Raw genomic sequence first — 17,613 nt, forward strand, 5'->3', positions numbered from 1 at the left:
GATGTTTTGGAGGGCATTGATTCATTGGGTTGCCATAGGTTGGTAGTGACTTGACGGCACTTTTACACATACACACCAATGTTTAGGGATCTAAACTATAAAAGGGCATCTGTGTTAGCCTATATTAGCAAACAAAACAGAGTCTTGTCACCTTGAGGTAAACTCTTCCCTAAGTAGGTCACAGCATACTAAACTTGTTAGCTTTACAACATATCTATGGACAAATGAAGTTGTCTTATACCAAGTAAGGTCTCTGGAAGCTCTAGCCCAGTATTGTCTGCTCTGACCAGCAATATGTCTACAAGTTCTCAAACATAACCACACACACAAACACTCTCCAGCCCCACTGCCCACACTCCCTTTCATCAGAGATGGCAAAGGGGATCTTTTGCACAGAAAACTGTCACTGCTATTCATGATGGCACAGAAGTCTTTGACTTGGAGAATATGGTGGTGGTAGAAAGCATCAAGGAGCAGCTAACTTGATAACGCTATAGGGTTTTCAAGGCAAGAGAGGAACAGAGTTGGTTTGCCATTTCCCACTTCTGAGTAGCAATCCTGGACTTGGTGGCCTCTCATCCAAGTATTAACCAGGGTTGACCCTGCTTAGCAGCCAAGATCTGCTGAGATTGGACTAGCCTGGGCCATGCAGGAAATGGAGAATATAGCATCCAACATTTTCCAGACATAGAGAGACTGACTAAAGTAGAGGGACTGCCCTTGATTTTGTGTGCGTGTGTGTGATACTAGAGAAGCCATCTTTTGAATCCTCCAACATGCTAAAGAGTTCATTGTCGGACCAAGAGGAGCAGACAGTATCTTTGGTACATTCTGTGTCTAAAATACACTTCATGTACATTAGGGTGCACACCTCATGCTCTTTGACTTTAAAAAAATCCAAGGATTAAGTTATGACAGAAAATTACACAGACGCAAATCACTTCTTTAATCCACTATGGTCATCTTTGGAGGCCCTGCTTCAAGTGCCCCCTCCCTCTGAAATTAGGTAGGTGCCAACCCTGGAGAGGGCCTCCTCAGTTGTGGAACCAAAACTCTGGAACTCTCTCTCCTGGTGGAGATAAACTTTAAGCAAGAGGTGAAAAAATGCCATGGAAATCCTGCTCTGTTGAGCCTTCTCTTGTTGGACAGAAAAAGAAAAACCACTACACTAACATTAATTAATGCTGTTCCGTTGACAGACTGGTTTTTTTTTTTTAACCTCTGACAAGGCTAGATTATACTTTATAAGCATTCTCATCCATGGCAAAACACAAACTAGTTGGACAACTTAATCCACAGTTCTGCAAATCCGCACATCAGCAGGAGCGTGAATAAGGGATGAGGCTAAATCCTAGATCAAGTTAAAAGAAGATCCTCCGGCTACGTTTCCCAATGTGATGGGGGACTCCAGAAGTTTGACCTGAATCACATCCACAATTTTGTTTCAATATGAAACAGGCTTTGCTTTCTGGGGGGAAAATTCCTTGAGGAAGACACAGTAGATGAACCTCTTCAAAATCCATTTAAGTTTTCTGGTGCTGCTGTAGCAGAAACGGGGAACTTTGGCCTGTAGCAGCAGCTGAGCACTGGAGGAAAAAAAGGAATTGGTCTCCCTTTCTCTTTTGTGACTTCTGTTTTATTTCTCTCCCACACCACCTGCTTCTCCTGCTGGCCTCTTAATAGTTGAAATAAATACAGTGGCTTTGAACAGAAAGGACACTGGAGCTTATAAGAACAGCAGACAGCACCCTCGCTGACCCAATGTTTGCTTGCCATCTGAACAAGTCACAAGCCTCATCACATAAAGGAAGGGAGGAAAATCCTTCTTTCCAAATCCAGAGATCAGCCACATTACTCTAATAAGGCAGTGCTTTTCAAAAAGCACAGGCAGAGAAGTTGCTCTGTTTTCTGTAGTTTTAATTCTTTGGCTGTGCAACATGACTTTCATGGAAGCCTTTACCAAGTGTCTTTTCTGACAGCAATTAATTAGTAAAATTCCAAGAGCTGGGGATTAAACATACTTGGAAAAACCCTACCTCTGTGGCAGAAGCAGTGTCCGTCTTCTGGTATGCAGCATCTGCCTCTTCATCTTTGAAGCAGGAAAGGAGCTAACATTCTGCACATGCTCCGAGGAAAGCTTTTCTTCGGGCATTCTACAAGCACAGAAAAGAACTTGCAGCTGAGGAGAAGCCATGGTGACATGAAGCTGCCTTATATTTAGGCAGATCATGAGAGGGAGGGCATCTTGGCCATCTTCTGGGCATGGAGTAGGGGTCACTGGGGGTATGGGGAGGAGGTGGTAGTGAATTTCCTGCATTGTGCAGGGGGTTGGACTAGAGGACCCTGGTGTTCCCTTCCAACTCTATGATTCTATGAGCCAGCCCATTGGTCTATGAAGATCAGTATTGTCTATTCTGACTGGCAACAGCTCTCCAGGGGTCTCAGGCAGAGGCCTTCCACACCACCTACTGCCTACCTGATTTATTTAACTAGAGATTGAACCTGGGACCTTCTGAATGCAAAGCAGATACTCTGCAACTGAGCTAAGTCCCCTCCGCTGTAAGCTTCTGAAACAGATTGTGGCGCCCAAAGACAGTCTGCCGTAAATGCTAATACAACCATCTGGAATTCCCCAGGCTGGGGAAAGATGACCTGCAGAATAGTTTGCTCTATTCCAACACAGCAGCATTTGGATAGAGAAAGAGTAGCAGCATCTGGGAAAAGGAGTCATGAGAAGTACGGAAGGTTGATCTCTCTCTCTCTCTCTCTCTCTCTCTCTCTCTCTCTCTCTCTCTCTCTCTCTCTCTTTCTAATAGTTTATTCATAAAAATGGATAGTCAACAATAAATATATACATAAACTAAAAACAAAGTCACATAACAACATCAAGTCACATAAAATGCTTTACAATCCTGCAACAGTAGCCCTTTCTTGCTTAACCAAAACTATACCTTATTGTAACATAGACATTTCCATTCTTTGAATCATTCTTGTCCATAACAGTTCTACACTATTAATATCATCCTTTTTCCGGTAAGTGGTTAACTTCACTAAAATATCTCTCTTTTATTTTTGAAATCCAATCCTGTATCTTAGGGGAGGTTTTTTTGTTGTTGTTCCACTGCCTAGCAAAGACCATTCTACCTGCAGTTAACATATGTAAAGCTGCTATCCACTGGTCTTTTGGAATATCAGGAATATACCACTACCTTAAGCCCACAAGAACACTGCAGTTTTATCACATGAAGAAAGATTAGACATCAAGAAGTGGATTTCAAGTGGCTCACCCACAGAGCTTTGGCAAGCAACAAAGCTGAGCTACAGGCAAAGCCTTTCTATAATTCAATAACCTGGTTGTTTGTCTCACACTTTCTCCCACCATGTTGGATTCCTAATCTGGATGCCAAAACCACTGGGTTTCAGAGAAAGGAAAATCAACAATCATCTTTGCCAGGCTGGAGAGAATGTTTGTTTGTTTTAATCTGGCACTCAGAAATTGAGACTGGGGTCACAAAAACTGTACATTGCTTTTGAACTTTACATAATTTACATATCACCCTGCCTTTCCTGGATGTTCATGGCCCTTTGACCTTCTTTACAACTTTTATTCTTCATAACCTTGTCTATAAATGCCTGTCTAGTGAAGACCCACCACATATATCTGATAAACTAGAATAAAAACATGCTAGTCTTTATGGTGCCAAGACACTTTGTTATTTTTGCAGGTAGAGAGGCATTTAAACAGCTGCCTTTTTCTGATATTATTTTTGATTGTATTTATGTGACAAACGCACCCTGGGTTCTCTATTAAACACTTAATTCGACGTTTTCAAAACATGCTGATTCTTTTAATTGAGTGTTTTGAATTCATTGTCTTGGAGATACTTAAAATTTCTCCGTGATAAATTAAAAAGTAAGTTCAAATGGGAGGATCTGACAGCCATGATTATCAAACTCATCAGGATATACAGGTAGGCAAAGGCACACAGAGAACAACTAGGGCAAGAAGGAGAAATCAAATTAGGAGGCCCAGAACATCTCTGACTGGCACTGCAGCAAGCTACAGCTCAAATCAGCCACAATGTCATTCAAACACACTGCACAGCCAGCCTAGGGTTGCCAACCTCCAGGTACTAGCCGGAGACCTCCTGCTATTACAACTGATCTCCAGCAGATAGAGATCAGTTCACCTGGAGAAAATGGCCGCTTTGCCAATTGGACTCTATGGCATTGAAATCCCTCCCTTCCCCAAACCCTGCCCTCCTCAGGCTCTGCCCCAAAAACCTCCCACCTGTGGTGAAGAGGGGCCTGTCAACTCTAAGCCAGCCCCTTGGATCTTCACTGGCTTCCATCCATAGAAGCTAGTATGGCCAAGACTTTGCCAAGAGACAATGGCATTGGGGAAAGGAAGGAAAAATTTGTACAACTTCATAAGTGGTTGTTGTTGTTGTTTTTGCTAAATGCACATTTTATTAAAATATATAAGCAGAGAGCTGCTGGTGCAGACCAGTAATTAGGGTGGCCAGCCAGTCACTGGCAATCAGCGAGATAGTCACTGCAATGTTATTTTTAGCCGAAACCTGGAAGTGACACTCTAGGAATCTCATTTTTGTCATAAAGATCTGGGGAAATCCTTGAGCAATGCAGTGACATCACTTCCAGGTTTTTAGCCAGAAATTACATTGTAAAATGCCATTTTTGCCTCCCCATTTCCCCCCACTGCTCATGCAAAGCAGCAGTAGGCCGCTGGGAGGGTTGGCGGGAACACTATGGCTGGATGAAGCTAGTGGCATCCCTACTGGTGGTCCATCTAATCTGACTTCCTGTTTCACACAGTGGGTAACCAGTTGCCCCGAAGAACCAACAAACAGGGCATAGAGGCCAAGGCCATCCTCCATGCTGCCTCCTAGCACTGGGTTTCAGAGCCTCTGAATATAGAGGTTCTGTTTAATCAAAATATTTAACCCTTTCAAAAGAAGCCACTCCCCCCCACACTATGGTGCATATCTAGGGCTGCCTACTCCTGCTTGGGAAATACCTGGAGATTTTTGGGGTGGAGCCTGGGGAGGGCAGGGTTTGCTCCCTACCACTTCTGCCACCAATGGCAGGTGCCATGTTCAAAAACTCTACCCTGTGTTTCTGCCTCCTTAATAATGGCCTCCAGTGCAACAACATTAGTTTGCAGAGTTTTCAAAGAGAAGAAAGTAAAGAGGGAAAAAGAGAGGCAAGTTCAGCAAAGGAAAAGATAGCACAGCAATGGCCGCTGTGTCCCCCTTCCTCAGGCACTCTCTCACACATATACGTATATATACACACATCGAATCCCCTAAAGAGGGGAATTATCCATTCATGTTCATTATCATGCAGTTCCTCCCTCCATTTGACCAGTCGCCACCCAGTTATAAGAATTTGGTTTGCTGAAAAAGCTATGTGCCCAGTCGCACTGCAGCACAAATGCCTAGGCTTCAAACAGAGGAGCCTGGGAAACTGACAAAGGTCAGGCAAGATGAAATTGATAAGCATGCTTCAAGCCCCTGTAAAGTGCTTGAGGAGTTTGGTGCGCTCACATTGTATTATGAGGAAATGTGTGTGTGTGTCAAAAACCATTCTCTTTCAACTTTCGATCATTCCTTTCAATCTAAGCAAGTGCCATTCCCCACCACCATCTTGGTTTCATGGATATTAAAGACCCCTCATCCTGGAGGAGGGGCTAAGACATTCACCCAGCAACAGGGACTGATATTGGGTATGGGGGTGGGAAGTGGACAGCAGTATAAGTAGGGTTGCCAGCCTCCAGGTACTAGCTGGAGACCTGCTATTACAACTGATCTCCAGCAAATAGAGATCAGTTCACCTGGAGAAAATGGCCATTTTGGCAATTGGACTCTATGGCATTGAAGTCCCTCCCCCAAAACCCCACCCTCCTCAGGCTCTGCCCCAAAAACCTCCCGCCGGTGGTGAAGAGGGACCTGGCAACCCTCTGTTGTTTAGGCAGGCTTTCCCCCAAAGTGGTATCAATGGCGTTTCCAGCATGGTGTGGTGGTTAGACTAGAATCAGGGAGATCCAAGTTGGAATCCCTACTCTCCCATGGAAGCTTCCTGGGTAGCCTTGGGCAAGTCACACATTACCTCACAGCATTGTTGTAAGGATAAAATGGAGAAGGGGAGAACGTTGTGAGCTACTTTGGGGAGAAAAGTGAGGTACAAATGAACTAAACGAAGATGTCAGGTCCCTGGCCACTGTCTTATGTTTGTCCATGAGCTGATCAGCCACAGAAGGAAACACCCCAGCTCAAACTTTAAGAGGAACAGAAAAACCTTATTGCAGATAGAGGTGACCCTCACTTTTACTGCTGTTCATTTTGCAACCGCAAAGACTTACAGCACAGTCTTCGGACCAGAAACTTCCCAGTTCTTCCAGGGCCGCAGCACGAGAGGCCAATAAAGTTCTCTCAGAAATATATTCTTCTTATTCTTTAAACTTTAACATGAAGGGCCCTTTTGTAAGTCTTCTTACCTTTAAGCAACCATAAGGATCTGGGATTTTGTTCCTCTCAATATCCTTTGAAGTTCAGTAAACTGGCCTAAGGGAGAAATAACTCGCGTCTTTTAAACAACTGTGCTTCCAAGATCTAAATCTGTGCGTTTTTGAAGAACTTAAGATACGGCAGGGACTGTGTCTATAAAAACTGGGTTGCTTTATTTTTGGGGCAGTGAAAATAATTAACTGAATGCAGCAAAGTGCTAGATCCCCAGCGTTTTGGTAACCGGGAGCCATAGCATCCCCATTTTAGAAACCAGATCTGCTTTTATGTCCCTGCATTTGAAGCCTGACAATGGAGTTGTGCCACCTTTATAATACACACCTTTGATTAAGAAACTGTTTATTGATTATTCAGCAATTGAGAACTGAATACCATTCCTAAACTGGTCTACTCAGAAGTAAGTCACATTTTATTCAGTGGGGCTTACTCTCAGTACAATGTTCTTAGGATTACAAGCCTACATGTTGTTGATCTTTCTGGCCAAAAGGAAGCAAAACTATACAGAATCACAAATAGTTGGGCATATATAGTTGGGCTTCCCTAAATCTAACTGGTAGATTTACAGCTATTAAAAAAAGAAGTTGAACTGACACAGTTCACCCCAAAGCACTCATTAAACACCTACATAATTGGAATCCTGTACCATTAATTACATTTATTATGGGTGTGAAAAAGTAAACATTTAATCTTAACTACGTAAAGGGGGAAAGACAGGTAAGGTAGAAAGCATTTTGAGAATTTTTATACATGGGGACAAGGTTTGGGGTGGTCCTGAGCTAGTGTGGGGAAGAAATCAGAAGGCAGCTATTTGGGAAGCTGAAACATTACAAAGGGTGTGAGTGGGAACGGCAGGCCTTTGTGGTTGAACTCGTGGCCTTGGCTACCCCTACAGCTGCAGCTGACCCAAGCGATCTCGGACCCACCAGAAGCAAAACAATCACAAGCATCAGATTTGTAGAGATGATTTATCTGGTCTGATTTATCTGTTTCGATGCTAGCTGTAATGGGGTGGGACGGGGCTAAGATATCGTTGTTAGCTGCCTTGAGTCTGCTGTTGGAGCAAAGCAGGTTAGAAATGTCTTCAATAAACAAATAATAAAAACCAAAGCCCAGGAACCAACCCGTATACTTCCAGTGTTATCCTTCACCAACCTGGGTCACCTTAACTTGGCCTACCCAAGATCGGTAGGTACATCCTTAAGCTTAGCTCTCAAAAACAGCAGAGGAGGTAATAAACCTGGGTCCCAGATGTACCACTTTGGCCGGTGGAATGAGGAGGAATTTGTATGACTTAATGCTCTTCCATGCAAAAAGCTTTATCTTTGGGCAGAAAGCTGGCAGCTTTCCTCAGTCAACACAGGCTTTAATTTGTTGCAAGCTTATCAGGGCTCAGCCTGGGTATCCATATAGAATCAGAGAAACATAGAGTTGGAAGGGACTTCCAGGTTCATCTAGTGCAGGGGTCCTCAAACTACGGCCCGAGGGCCGGATCCGGCCCCTGGAGGGCTTTTGTCCAGCCCGGAGACCGAGAAAGCCAGTCCCCCCTTGCCCCCCTCCCCAGAGCTTTTCTGGGCTTCCTGGCCACATGCGGACAGGCGGAAACCTCCCTCCCGCCCCAGTCTCCCCCTTCCCTGCTCCCTCTCCAGCCCAAAACCCCTTTCCTGGGCGCACGAGGCGTCTTGCTGCCTAGCGCACCACTCGGTCGTCCCTTTCCCCTCTCACCCTCCCCGGCCAAAAAAAACCTTTCCTGGGCCCAGTCGCCCCCTTCTCTTCCGCAGCATGCCCCACCGGGAGACTTCTCTTATTGCCTAGCTTTGTGGCCTGGCTGGGCCTGGCCTCCTTGAGCTCCATGCAGTTGCCTGGTCCTTCGGGCCCTTCACGATGCAGCCCAACGTGGCCCTGGCGTTCCTGTTTTGGCCGCAGTCGGCAGCGTTCTCACGGCTTGGGGCTCTCTCTCCTCCCGGGGGTATCCTTGTGACCTGGGGGTGGGCTGGGCATATCTCCAGGGAGAAGAAGAAAAAGACTTGTGGCCATTTATGCACGGGAGGTTTTGCCTTGGATTTGCCACTCTCCAGATGCACATTTTCCCCATCCGAATTCTCAGAACTCAAAAGTAAGCTCCCCCCCACCCCCAGGCAGTTTGGAGAATTCGGATTTGGAAAATGTGCATCTGGAGAGTGGCAAATCCAAGGCAAACCCTTCCATGAATAAATGGCCTTGGTTTTTACATGCAGACTTTCTCTACCACTAAAGGGAGACTCAAATTGCCTTACAATCCCCTTCCCATACCCTCCCACAACAGAAGCCCTGTGAGGCAGGTGGGGCTGAGAGAGCGCTAACAGAGCTGTAACTTGCCCAAGGTCACCCAGCTGGCTTCGTGTGTAGGGGTGGGGAAACAAATCCGGTTCACCAGATTAGCCTCTGCTTCTCACGTGGAGGAGTGGGGAATCAAACCCGGTTCTCTAGATCAGAGTCCTCGCTCCAAACCGCCACTCTTAACCACTACAGGGGGAAGGTCCGGGCTCGGGAGGAGGATGCTTTTCCGGAGAGCCCCCTCGCGCCGCCGCCTCCTCCCCCGCACACACGAGGAATTTGTTCATATTTTTTTCAAACTATAGTCCGGCCTCCAACAGTGTTTGAGGGACAGTGAACTGGCCCCCTGTTTACAAAGTTCCTGATCTAGTCCAACCCCCTGCACAATACAGGAAAATCACAACTACCCCCCACAACAGCAGTGACCCCCACTCCATGCCCAGAAGATGGAAAAAAACCTTCCAGGATACCTGGCCAATCTGGCCTGGAGGAAAATTGCTTCCTGACCTCAAAGTGGGGGCATTACGCTGGGCATGTAAGAAAGGGCCATGAGACCCAAACACTGACTTAACCCCTCCTGCCCTCTCTCTCATGATCTGCCTAAGTTCACAGAATCAGCATTGCTGTTAGATGGCCATCTAGCTTCTGCTTAAAAATCTCCAAAGAAGGAGAGCCCACCACCTCCTGAGGAAGCCTGTTCCATTGATGAACTGCTCTCACTGTCAGGAAGTTCTTCCTAATATTTAGCCGAAAACTCTTTTTTTTTTTTTTAATTTCAGCCCATTGGTTCTGGTACGACCTTCTGGGGCAACAGAAAACAACTCTGCACCACCCTCTATATGACAGCCCTTCAAGTACTTGAAGATGGTTATCATATCACCACTCAATTGTCTCCTCTCTAGGCTAAACATAATGAGCTCCTTCAACCTTTCCTCATAGGGCTTGGTCTCCAGACCCCTCACCATCTTTGCTGCACTTTCAAATGCCTAGCCTAGGATGTGCAAAGTAAGGCAAAACAAGACCCCTCATTACATGCAGAGTACATTTCTTCCCCGCCACTGGGTAATTACCAAATCTTAGCATATCAGTGACTGGCATTTAGAAGATGGTATTCCCACAGGGTCTTGAGCACCAGAATCTCTGGCACCTCACTTTAGTCAAGCATGGGTCAATTTCTCGCAAGGGCAGATGCCTGCTCAAAAGGAGGGTAAATCTGCCAATTGGAAAGGGCAAAAAAAATTGTCCCTGTCATAAAGGCTCAATGAAGTGTTTCCTGGCATGGAGCTAAATAACATCACCTGAGCATTGCTGCAGATCAAACTAATATCAAAGGGACCAGTTGAAAAGCTGACAGCTCTACAGGAGGAAGCAGTGGCGTTGGAGAGGGTTTTGCTGCCCCAGACAACATGAGAACTCTGCCCCTACCACAGCAAGCAATATTTCACATCCAAATTAAACATTTCCATTTTTTAAAAGCACACTTACATTAGGAAGCATCGGGATCGTGGCTGGCAGCGAGATGCATTCGCAGAAAGCACCATTACAGTTTCCGCCTCTCCCCTAAACACAAACATATTTTGGCCATTAAGAATCACTACATTGCCACAAACCCTGGAAAGTGCAGTGCGGCTAAGACAGCTTGTTATAGGAGCCATAAAATTTCTTGACGTGACTGGAGGCAAAGCACAGACCATGGACCTTTCAGCTGCTCTAAATTTCACAGCTGGAAGCAAAGCCTGATTAGAGACTGATAACCGGGACTAAAACAAGCATCTCCATGTCAGTCTTGTTTCCCAGAAGCAACTGTTTGCCAAGGGACTTCTCTCCCTTCTCATGGCAGTGCAGCAGGTTCCAGGGACCATCGTCTTCAGAGGCCCTCCTGATTAGGACTTCAGCTTCAATGCGCAAAAAGACACAAGATGCAGGGGGAATTCCCTAGGGCAACTGGATGAGCCAGGCAGCAAATCCCAAACGTTTTAGCCTAATTTCTGTTTTATGTTTCTGTGACCATCCAGCCATGATAAGGTTAATTCGCCACGCCAGCCAGTCCTTGCTATTTGACTGCTGCAATTTATTTACGGCTCTGTTTGCCAATGTCTCTAGCGGAGCTTCCTATTCCAACAAATTGTCATCGGTGCTGGCCTCCCTACTCCTCCCCCCCTTTCTGTTTATCTTGTGGGGGTATTGACTGCTTTGCCGAGCCTTCAGTGGCTATTATCCCTGTCAGATCAGGAACAGCAATGGGTCATGGATAGATTGGAGACTATGAGGAACAGACTTATAGCAAGTACAACAACCGCAACGACCTCAACAGCACCACCATTGCACCTGCCTGAACAGGGGCCAAGGGTGGGTGATATCGTAACTGACTTCACAGCTGATGCTAAGAGTCCATTGGTTGAATTAACAAATGAGCTGGGCCCGCAGCCGATTCTAACTTTATGTGAATCAATATCCTTCACAGGAGAGAATAAGGAAAGGCCTGAAGAACCCTAATTTTTGTTGTTTACACAGGAATTCCTTGAGTGAGTGACTTAAGGGAAAAGTGGGGACAGAGATATGCACTTCACTACAGCTGCGATCACGATCAAGATAATTCATACCATAGTATTTCCCAATACTCTATTTGGGTGTGGAAGTTGGACAATGATGAAAGTGACAAGAAGAAAGTAGATTCCTTTGAAATGTGGTGTTGGAGGAGAGTTTTAAGGATACCATGGACCACCAAAAAATAAAAATAAGTGGGTTCTAGATCAAATCAAGCCTGAACTCTCCCTAGAAGAGTCCCTGGAAAAGACAATAATGCTAAGAAAAGTTGAAGGCAGGAAAAGAGGAAGACCCAGTATGAGATGGATTGACTCAACAAATGAAGTCATGGCCCTCCATTTACAAGACCTGTTATTAATGACAGGACGTTTTGGAGGTCATTAATTCATAAGGTTGCCATATGTCCAAAGCAACTTGACAGCACAACACACTCATTGTTTTCCCAATCTGGAATGGCATCCGGAGGGGTGCTGTTTGCTTCATTGACATCTCTGCATGTACTGATCGGGAACACTGAGGTTTCCCCAATGGGTCAGACATCACTCCCCAGGGGCCATTTCAGTTCAAGAAAATTATGCAGAGTGGGAAGGCATAAGCCCCTCTTCCCATTGCACAGCGGTCCCAATGCAAACCATACAGGGCTTTGATCTAGTTATCTGGATATTTATACCCTGCTTTCCTCCCCAATGGGGACCCAAAGTGGCTTACAATATCATTCTTACCTTCTCATTTCATCCTCACAACAACAACCCTGTGAGGTAGGCTAGGCTGAAAGAGCGTCAGCATGGTGTCGTGGTTAAGATTGGCAGACTCTAATCTGGAGAACTGGGTTCAATTCCCCACTCCTCCACGTGAAGCCTGCTGGGTGACCTTGGGCCAGTCACAGTTCTCTCAGAACTCTCTCAGCCTACACAGAGGCAGGCAATGGCAAACCATCTCTGAATGTGTCTTGCCTTGAAACCCCTACAGGCTTGCCATAAGTCAGCTGTGACTTGATGGCACTTTACACACACACACACACACACACACACACACACAGAAAGTGACTGGCCTAAGGTCATCCAGCAAGTTTCCATGACACAGTGGGGGATTCAAACCTGGGTCTCCCAGGTCCTAGTCCAACACTCTAACTACTACACCACACTGCCTCTCTTATCATGTAAAGTCCCTAGATGAGCATGGTCAAGTGCAAAAAAGAGAATGACTGGCACTGGGCACCCATCCCACAAATATTGCTTGTGTAGTGCCTCATTGTTTGGATTTAATTCACTCCCCAAGCATATGCAAGATGTACTGATAGGGTTGCCAGGTCCCTCTTCGCCACCGGCGGGAGATTTTGGGGGCGGAGCCTGAAGAGGGCGGGGTTTGGAGAGGGGAGGGACTTCAATGCCCTAGAGTCCAATTGCCAAAGCGGCCATTTTTCTCCAGGCGATCTGATCTCTATCAGCTGGAGATCAGTTGAATTAGAAGGAGATCTCCTGCTACTGCCTGGCAGTTGGCAACCCTATGTACTGAGGAAACATAGAAAGGAAAAAATAATGACACTATTCATACCTGTCTGGTTCTTAGTAAATAGAGAAGGGTAGAAGCTGAGCTGTCTGATAAGCATATAAAATGAAGTGATACCTTTTCCCCTTAAGGTTCAGCCGTTCTTCTGTTGCTGACCCCGCTTGTAAAGAAAGCAGAATTTCTAAAAATAAACAAACCCTGAACACTGTGAATTTGCAAGTAGAACTTGTCTGAGGCTTGCTTCCCCCTCACCAATCACAACAGCACACATTGCTTCAGGGCTGTTCTCCAGGAACCGATTCACACATGAGCATTTTGTGCACGGTTACTTACTATGGTTACTTACTATACATGTGATGGTTTGCAGCTGAACATGCAGACTGGCTGTACTGGGGGGGGAGGGAGACTCCTGTGTTGACATTAGTTGATACGAACAAACTATCTGTGACGCTGGAACTAGGGTTGCCAGGTCCCTCTTTGCAACCGGCGGGAGGTTTCTGGGGCGGAGCCTAAGGAGGGGAGGGTTTGGGGAGGGGAGGGACTTCAGTGCCATACAGTCCAAATACCAAAGTGGCCATTTTCTCCAGGTGAACTGATCTCTATTGGCTGGAGATCCATGGTAAAACCAAGAGATCTCCAACTATTACCTGGAGGTTGGCAAACCCTACCCTGTCCTCCAAGATGCTCTGGGAGCTGCACATGGTCTCAGTGAGAAAGGTGGACTATAAACAAACAGTTTTCCTTCCCTTCCATTTTATCCTCAGAACTACCCCATTAGGCGAAGAACGAGGGAGTAACTGGCCCACGATCACCCAACATGATTCACAGGGGAGCAGGACTTGAACTCAACTGTCCATGATCAAAGTCTGACACTCTGACCACTGCGTAGGGTTGCCAACTGGGGAATGGGATTTTTTTGGGAGATTTGGAGGTGGACCCTGGGGAGGGCAGGGTTTGGGGAGGGGGTGATCTCAATGGGGTATAATGCCATAGAATCCACTGACAGGTGATCATTTCACAATTGGAAGTTCTAAGTTATTCCATTTTATCCTGGGCCATGTCCACACTTCGCGTTTGCAGCTCCGATTTCTACGGGGTTTCCTTGCATGTTCGCACTTCATCTCTTCCGAAGGATTCCGGAGACGTCTCCAGAGCACAATTTCTCCGTGTTAAGAGCATTCGCTTATACGGCGAATTAATAGAAATTAAACGTTTTCCTCATCCGGAGCCTGAAGTGCGAACATAAAATCTGTCTTCAATCCACTTCTTGCTGCCAGCCCACCATCCACTCCCCCCGCCTCACTGCCCACGCTGGACCAATCGCCGTCCTTGTTTCAAGCACCGAGTGGGCATGCGCGGCAGGCTACCATAGCCAATCACAATGCTCCTTCGAGCTGGCGCGTGAATGCTGCCGTGAGGGGAAAACATACAGATTTTATCTAATACAGTGGAGGAAGGCGTCGCGGTGGGAACAGAAATTTTAAGTCGTGTTGGATGCTTGAGTACTGGACATGTTTAAATTGCAAGGTAAGTTGCTAGTGCATTCATGGGCCTGGTTAAACATTTGAGTACCATCCCTATAGCAGGGAACACACAATATAGATCTGAAATACACTAAACGAAAAGGAAACAATCAACCAATTTTGGAAGCAAGTCTAGGAGGGGCTGCAGCTTGCTGGTAGAGCGTCTGCTTTGCATGCAGAAAGTGCCAGATTCAGTCTCTATTTACAAGGACCAGGCAGCAGGTGATGGAAGGGCTTTGATCTGAGACCCTGGAGAGCTGCTGCCAGTCAGATTAGACAATACTGACTTTCCTAGATCAGTGGTCTGACTCTGTATAAAGCAGCTTCCTGTATTAATGTTCACATTTGCCAAGTGATATGTTAGCAAACATGGAGTGCCCTTTCCAACACATCTTTCTTGGGCCAGACATACAACAGAAAGAAAACTAAGACATGCCACTCTCCACAACCAACAGAATAACCCCAGGTTAAAAGCAACATGGCCCTGACCGGGATGTCCTAGGCTAGCCAGATCTCATCAGATTTCAGAAGCTAAGCAGGGTCAGCCCTGGCTAGGAATTGGATGGGAGGCCACCAAGGAATGCCAGGGTTGTGCAGAGGAAGGCAATGGTAAACCACCTCTGTTAGTCTCTTGCCTTGAAAGCCCTATGGGGTTGCCATAAGTTGGCTGTGACTTGATGGCACTTTACAGACACAAAAGCAACAGGAGGTCAAAAGCAGCTTGTTTTAAGTGCAAAACTGTCTGATTTTCTGACTTCTCCTGAGTTGTGCAGTATTAATGAACCGTGGAAAGCTGTGCCCAAGGGCCCTGCCTCCACGCTATACATTTATGGATGACACTAATTTCTAGTGCTGTTTCCCATCAATAATGTGCAACATCCCTGCATAGACAAAAAAAAACCCTCCCCAAGCAAAAGGCAGCTAAAGACTATACCTCAGTCTCTTCTACACCACACAGTCTTGGCTCAGAGAGTGAATAGCTGACAACACCTCTTGGTGGATCAAAGAGATCATTAAAGGGACTTCAGATGTGCAGCGATGCATCTTTATTTCTGCCCCAATGGCTTATGGCAGATTAAACACACAAGTCCATGTTATGCAAGGAAACAGCTTCAAACAATATGTTGAAAAGCCTGGAGATACCCATCCATCCACTTTTGTCCCCCCAAAATTGAGGCAAAAATGATTAGCCAGCTGGACAGAATTTTTTGCAGAAACTCTGGGGGGACAAAGACAGACTGTGGTATCTATGTTCCCCCAGCACCCATTTTTCCGATACCTGTGCCCTGCCTAAGAGTCTGCATTTGGGGAGGGGGATCCTGAAGCACTTCCTCCTTACTGGATTGCAACTCCCCAGGGCTCAGTTCAACAGGCAAGAATGACACCCTTTCTCCTCCCTTCCTAAGCTGTACTGTCAAAGGGGAAGCCTCCGCTAACATGGTCAAGGCCCCCAAGACCCCTTCATTTCCTCTCATTCTTAAAGTTAGTTGATTTCCTCACCTCACCTGGCCAGTCAGGAGACACTGAAGAAGGAAGACACTTTGTTTTCCTTACTAGAATGTTTCTCCTTGTCTCGGAAGTATTTTGATGCAGACATGAGTCATGCAGCCTTGGGTTGCAATTGTCAGTGACTGCAGTGTTTTTCACCGTGGAGCTGACCACTCCTACCTGTAGATCATTTTAAAAACGGCAACTGCATCAATTGTGACAGCGCACACTTAGGATGCACACAGAGAGAGTGTGCCTCACTGCAGAGAGGCAGAAGCAGTTGCTCAGGTGCTGAATCCAGCAGCTCAGCTTCTTTGCCTCAGCCCTCTGTGGTGGACTGGTAGGCATGCGGCTGCCAGGCTCCTCATGCCACCATGCCAAACTGGGCTGCTCTTATTCCAGAAGTCCCAGCTGTTGCACAAGACAAAAGGAGGGAAAGTGTTTTGCAGAAGCCCAGCAATGACGTATTCCTCCCTCTCCTAGATCAGTGCATTGAAGTCCTATAGCTGACCTGTGACTGTCCTATGAGGCATCAATTAGGACCTCCCCCATTGGAAATAGATAATATGGTCCTATTTCTAAAGCTGCTGACAAAGTACCAAAAAATTCACTTAAAATCTGCTAAAATGCCATAAAAGTTCACTACGAAGCTCCTGCCACGATGCCATCTTGCTAGTGTATCCCCATCTTACCCCTAGATCAGTACAAAGCCACCTCACTAATAAGTCAGGTATTGTTCACTTTCAAACAAAACAAAAGGGTCTTTGAAGCAATCCTTTTCGTATGGTGTGCTCAGTGTCCATTTCCTTAAGGCGGAGTTCACAGGGTGGAGGCTCCAAACTCACCCTCCGAACTCCATCACAGTCCTAGGCAATCTATGTGTTCTCCTCTCTTCCCCCTGCATACTCTTCCTACTCTGGATTGAGCCATGGCATGCATGCCGAAGGGGCTACAGCCTTACCCCAGTGCTATTACCAAAACAGAAACTGCCTGGAGAAGGAATTATTTGGCCTGTTGCAGATGAGCATGTGGCTTTTTTCAGTGGGCCAAATAACTTTCTATCCCAGACCACAGTAACAAGTGATGAGGAAGACTAAAGTTTCTTCTGTATGCATGCCACCATCTAATCTAGAGTGGGAACCGGGTACACGGGAAGAGAAGAACATGCAATTATGTATGCCTGTGACACCACGTTCTCAGGTTGGATCTGGGGTCCCCACCTTCTTATACCACGTGAAGTTCGGCTTGTGGGAATCAACCCTCAGTTTAAAAAAAGTTACTTTTACAAACTGTAAGTCATGCAACACTTGTTAGATGGTGTTTGATCAAGATGCAGTCTTACTGCATCTTGACATATAATTATTTGACAGAATTTCCAGCAGAGTTGTTTACTTATCTTGCTGTATCTGTCAAGGTAAGGCACTTGTTAACCAACAGTGCAGACAGCATTGCATGCTACACTGCAGTCATACCAAGATCTGCTAGAGGTTAGACCAGCAGTCCCCAGTCTTTTTGGAATTCTGACACGGCATGATGGGTGCAGCAACAAAACGGCTGCCACAAAATGGCTGCCACAGGAGGCGGAGCCAGCCACAAAATGATTGCCACCACTTAACTTCAGTAACACAGTGCAGATCCTTGTGTTGTGGTGGCAGCTACTGCCAAAGCAACATTTTAAAAAATCTGCA

This window comes from Euleptes europaea, chromosome 13 (assembly GCF_029931775.1).
Source record: "Euleptes europaea isolate rEulEur1 chromosome 13, rEulEur1.hap1, whole genome shotgun sequence".
NCBI classification, from domain to species: domain Eukaryota; kingdom Metazoa; phylum Chordata; class Lepidosauria; order Squamata; family Sphaerodactylidae; genus Euleptes; species Euleptes europaea.